Source organism: Eutrigla gurnardus (assembly GCF_963514095.1).
Source record: "Eutrigla gurnardus genome assembly, chromosome: 1".
NCBI classification, from domain to species: Eukaryota; Metazoa; Chordata; class Actinopteri; order Perciformes; family Triglidae; genus Eutrigla; species Eutrigla gurnardus.
Genome location: NC_139915.1, coordinates 20,591,398 through 20,597,252, shown reverse-complemented (window position 1 = coordinate 20,597,252; position 5,855 = coordinate 20,591,398). Strand labels below are relative to the sequence as shown.

General features: G+C 44.0%; 1 long non-coding RNA gene across 1 annotated transcript; it reads right to left on the bottom strand.

The window, feature by feature from the left end:
- Positions 1–2,189: 2,189 nt before the first annotated feature.
- Positions 2,190–5,061, bottom strand: LOC311012743. Its single transcript, XR_014597069.1, has 3 exons — positions 4,772–5,061; positions 2,461–2,555; positions 2,190–2,317 (listed from the first exon to the last, which is right to left on the bottom strand). It is a non-coding gene; the product is annotated as an uncharacterized lncRNA (long non-coding RNA).
- Between the last annotated feature and the right edge of the window lie 794 nt (positions 5,062–5,855).

The following is a 5,855-nucleotide window of genomic DNA, read 5'->3' as shown; positions in this document are numbered from 1 at the left end:
GTGTGGACTAATTCTAAGGGTTTCTTAGCCCTCCTGTCAGGCTCCCTGTTTCTCGTCTGCATGAATTTGCCCTTTGTGCACACTTCACATAACTGTGCTGGTCTAGCCACACTCCCCCTTATCTCCATGCCTCTCACTACACCTTGTAATTTCTGCACATCTTCATAATTACAATGCCCCAAGATTTCGTGCCAGGTTTGTACATCATGACATACTTTACATTGATCAACATCATCTTGAACAGTAGGCAAGTAATACAAGTTACCACTTTCGTGAATGTCGAACCTGCTACCGTCCCTTGTGACCATGCGATTGTCCCCTTTCTGGAAGGTGATCGTCGCTCCTCCATTTGTGGCTCTCGCCACCGAAAAGATGTCATGCGGGTAAGAAGGCATGTATAGAGCATCCCGCAGCTGTGCTCTGTGCTGTCGTCCCGCGCTGTCTTGCAGACAGATCGTCGCCATTCCTCTTCTCTGTGCTATTCCCGTGCACTTTGTTCCATCAGCTTACTCCACTGAATGAGAGTCAGGTTGAAAATTGTCATCAAAACTCTTAAACTTCTCTATGTCATTCACAATGTGTGACGTGGCACCTCCGTCCACCATGATGCCTTTCATCTTCACGTTGCCTGGTGGTCTCTCACTCTTTGTGTTCTTTGCCTTGAAGAAATGGTCCTCCTGGTCGCTGTCCCGCTCCTCTTGGACCTTTCTTGCGCCGTCTCGTTCCCCCTTTTTCTTGCACAGGGATTCTTCGTGTGTATTACTTTTACAGTAACCACACCACACTTTTCTGGTACACTTTCTCGCTTTGTGGCCCTTTATTCCGCACCTGTAGCACGTCACATTGGCATCTTCATCCTTCCTGTTGCCAGCGTGTGCCTTGGGTGGACCTCTGCCTTGTTGTTTAACATGTGTCTTCATTACATTATCTGTAGACTGTCTTACTCATTTTCTCACTCTCTTCATAAACCTGCAGTCTACAAATGTCACATTGTCTTCATTTTGTGTAACATGAACTGCTAGGAGTTTGAAGGAGTCTGGTAGCCCATTTAGTACCATGGCTACAGTTAATCCATCACTCATGGTTTCACCAGCATCTTTCAGGACCATCATTATGTTCTCTGCCCTTATGATGTAATCTGTAACACTCTCACCTCCTGCCATGTGTAGCTTGGTGAATGACGTGTAGAGTTTGATGATCCTTGGCTTACTTTTCCCCGAGTAGTGTTCCCTCAGTATTTTCAGGGCCTTTCTGCCATCATCCGCTGCTTCGTGTCTTATTATGGACAGGCTTTTGTCATCAATCAGTCGGATCAGCTCAGCATAGCAGTCAGTATTCTTCCTTCTGTCCGCTGCTATCTGATCTGCATTGCCGCCGGTTAGCTCATTCAACATAGTCTCTTTCAATTTTAGAATGTGTAGATGACCAAGGAACCTCGTTTCTCACAGGTCATATCTGTCTTCTGAGCCGTCAAAAAGAAGTTGTGGAGCCGGCGCTGCCATTCTGTTAGTCATCTCGCGTATTGCGTCGTGGAAAAAAAAACTTTAACTCCAAGTTGTCCACAGAAGTCCGTGTTATTCCGTCACGTTAAACTTCTTCCGACACACTATCCATGTGTCCAACTCTGCCTGGGCCCATAACCTGTCAAGCATTTAGTACACAGCCTTGCGTAGTGGAGAAAAAGCAAGAGGTAGTCGCTGTAACGTCTTTAGCTTGCTGGCATATTTATTCTCGTTTTTACATTTACTCCCGCCTGGAGAGGTAGAACTGGCACTTCAGAGAGCGTGGTCACGTCACATCCTGTGCGTACCGTAAAGATCAGAATGCCACAATAAGGTACCGTAACATACAGAGTAAGGGCGCCATCAAATCACAACATTTAACAATTATTATTTTAAAATAAATGAAATGTAAATTAACATGAATCAAGTCGATTGGAAACCATGCCATTAATTAGTGATCCCACCCTATTTATATGTGTAATTTCTCCATTCAAGGCCTGCGGAAACAATACATTTCTCATTTGTAAATAAAGTTGCATTAAAACAACTTGAATCCAACAGTCTGATTCACTTCAAAAATGAGGACAGACCGGTTTCAGAGCACATCTTTATTTTTTAAGTTCTCATTAATTTCTTTTAGTGTTCCTGAGATAGTTACAAGTGTTGATGCAATCTTCTCGAGTGTGTCTGCGATCCTTTTTTGATTGTCCAGCACGTGCCCGAGATCAGGCGTGGGGAGGCAGGGGACCGAGTACGTGTGTAGGTACTGCTGTAGGAAGGTTCTGGTTCCGTTTCTTGGCACTGCAGGACTTCATCTGTGAATAAATAACAAATTAAGGCATTGTTGCGACCCACAGTCCAATACTAAGACGTATTCTGATCTTACACACATTATGGTAAACTCCTGCCTTTAGGACACACGTTTTAAATAAAGGTATTATTTCAGAAAATAAATAACCTTCCGATCCTCTGGATTAGCCGCAGCACAGGGAGGGGATGAAACCGTTGCCTCTGGGCCCAGGTCTGTATCCAGACAATCAGTTGATGGTACTCCTAAAAAGTAAGGGGGGGGATTAAACAATTAAATAAAATAAAAAAAACAGTGATTTTTCCCATATAGCATACCTGAGAGTGTCGTCTCCCTGATGATGGCCCCGATGCGCTGGTCCATCTCAGCATTTTGCAATTTTCTTTTTTTGTTCTGATTTTAAGTCAAACCACTTCTTTTTGACCTCCTCTATTGTTCGCCCTTCGCCAGATACCGCAGTGGCGGAGCTAGACTTTTATCCTTGGGGTGGCCAGGGGGTGGCCAAGGCTATTTCAGGGGGTCCACAGACTATAACAATGAATTTGTTTCATGACTTATGAATTGCAATCGGAGTGTCAAATGTTGAAATGTACATACTAAGCACACAGGAGATGAGATTTATGTATATATAATTTGCAGTTTATTAACAATGCAGAAAATGTAAAACACAACTTGGCAACAATTTTTCAATAATTCATTAATAAAAAAACTTAAGGGTTCCTACACATTTGAAATTTCCAGACCCTAATTCCCAGACTTCTCAGTAAAAAAATAAATTAAAAAGAATCTAATAATTTGTGACATTTGAGTAATAAGATGTGTATCATGTGAATAGATTATGCAATTCATCATGGAAATCATTTGTTATCATTATTGAATTTGTATGCCATTATGTCACCAAATTATTTCCAGAAGATTGTAGATAGGTAGTGTATGCAAAATAATTAACCCACAAATCTTAAGATAACCCAGATAAGTATAAATATATTTCCATACAATTGTTTCCATCTTCCATATTACTACAGACCTGGAAATGTAGAAATTACATACTTTCCATACTAGCGTAGGAACCCTGTAACTTAAAATTACTGCATGTGACTGCTTCTATGCTCTGACCTGGTGATGATGGGCTGTGTGCATCACATTCTCTCTCCTCCTGACATTCTCTCTCCTCCTGACTCGTCCCAGGATGGGAGCTGCCAGGACTGCTGGCAGACCTGAATTCTGGCTGTCTGTCTGCCTCATCTTTTCCTGACTTGCTTCTTTTTAAAAAGAGGTCATAAATCTTCTCCCCCTGCCTTTTCATTCTCAACTGACCCTATGAAAAAATAAGCCAGTCTTGTTAACGTTACTCCTGGCATCACTTACAATCACACAATGTTATTAAATCCCCACTTCAAGCCTAAAAAATGTCAGGGCAAATAAACCACTGTAGACCTAAGTTTAATATTCAGACTTTTCAGCTAGTTGGCAGCAGGCTAACTACCGTGTTCACGTTACCTTTCAACAGAGCATGAAACAGCTAGCTGGCTGATTCTCCGCTAGTTTCATTCCTCTAGAATCATTGGAGAAACACGTAAATATAAATAGCGACCCAAATGAATTAAACGTAGACGTTAGCGGCTGTTGGAAGCTAGACGCCATGAGATGTAACGTTAACGTTTGCTTGATGCCGTGGCTCTCTGCTTGTAGCAAAAAAACAAACAAACTTCTATCTACAAAAGTTATTTTAAACAGTAGCCATGTTTCCATCCAAAGTGATTCGAATTACTGGGAAATGCGCATTAAAAGAAATTCGAATCATGTGTGTTTCCATCAAAAGAACGGACTTTGGTGAAAACTACAAATTCGCGCGAGTTTTCTAAGTCACGCGAGATTTTCCGCGGGTTGGCATGGCAACCAGCCTGTAAACATTCCGTCGTCTTCCTGCCGGTGACACCGGCTGGACCGGCCGGTGCTTGGGTGAGGTGCATGGGCTTTTCACACAGCCTTGTGGGCACAAGTGGCCCGAGTTCGGCCGTGTTCAGCTGTCTGTCTCCCGGCTGGTTTGCGTGCTGCGCGTCTTGGCGTTTCGCGTTCGACGGAGAGTCCGCCTGTGTGGACTCGCGTGGGGCTGGGCGGGCCGGTGTTTGACCGATGTCCGAGGGCTTTTCAGCAAGCTCTGACGGTGAGAGTCCCGACAGTTCGGCGTGGTTGAGGTCTCTATTTAAATGTCAAACACCGGAAGCAGTCGGGGTGAAAGTGCGCTACGTCACACTTGATTCGCATACAGCTGTTTCCATCCCATTCGAATCAACCAAAACCCGGCCATAGCGAGCGTATTTCATTTTGTGCGAATCAGGGGATTTTAATGCGAATCACGGCGTTTCCATCATCATTTTCCGATGCGATACATCTAGATGCGCATCTAAACAGCTGATGGAAACGCACTGACTCATTAGGACACCACCGTAAAACTTACTTTACGACGAGGATTTCTCTGTCCATGAAGGTTATCCTTCTTCTCCTTCTTTTTCTTTGTCACTTAGTTGATCTCCGGTAACAGGCAACGATAACCGACTCCAGTTCAAATCTTCCTCTTCTTCAGTGGCGATTCTTCTTCTTCTCCTAATGAACGTGGCTCGCAACGCTTTGTGGTGCATAGCGCCAACTACTGTACAGGAGGGACTTAGCAGTCAATAGGCTTCACTGATTTAAAAATGCAACTGGCTCCTTCCGACAAGACGTGCGGTGCCGCGATATGTCAATCATCTGGGGCACCTGGGGGGTCCAATCAGATTTCAGGGGGGTCCAGTGCTACCCCGGCCTCCCCTCTAGCTCCGCCACTGCAGATACGGTGTCCACTCCTTTTGTGACCGCCTCCTATGCTTCTTTTTTATTTGTGTTTGTGTAGCCTGCACTGAGGCTACTAAATATAACTTTTTTACTGCGGGTTATTTCCTGCAGCAGTACCTCCACTTCTGAACTGCTGAAGTTTTTTTTCCTCTTTACCTGAGGTGCTCCACTTGCTTTGCGTTTTGCTTTTGGCATTGTATCGATGCTGTTTCCGCTGTATGACATGTGTCTGCTCACGGTCCTGCAGTCTCTTTTATGGGCATTGATGGGTGGTTACCTATGCAAATACTATGTAAATTAGACTCACCTGGCACACGCTCTCAACTTACGAGGAGATGGCATTCATCAATTTACGAACACAGCTGCGAGCAATTCTGCAGTTTAAGAACACATTGATGAATGCCACGTAGAGTTTTCTTAAGAACCTTCTAAAGAACAGCTTAAGAAAGAATCTAAGAAAATTCTTAAGAAGATATTGGTGAATGAGGCCCAGTGTTCTTGGCTGAGTCTTTACTGCAGCAACCTGGGTTTGAGTCTGACGCTGGCCTTGTGCTGTAAGTATTCCCCTCTCAGTCCCTGTTCCCATTCTCCAGCTGTCCTGTATGAAAGGCAAAAAAAAAATTTGGAATTCCAATGCTTTTCTTAGCAAGAGTCGCATTCTGTAGCAGGCAGGTGCCAACCTCTGCTTCTGAAAAATGAAACCAGGGCTG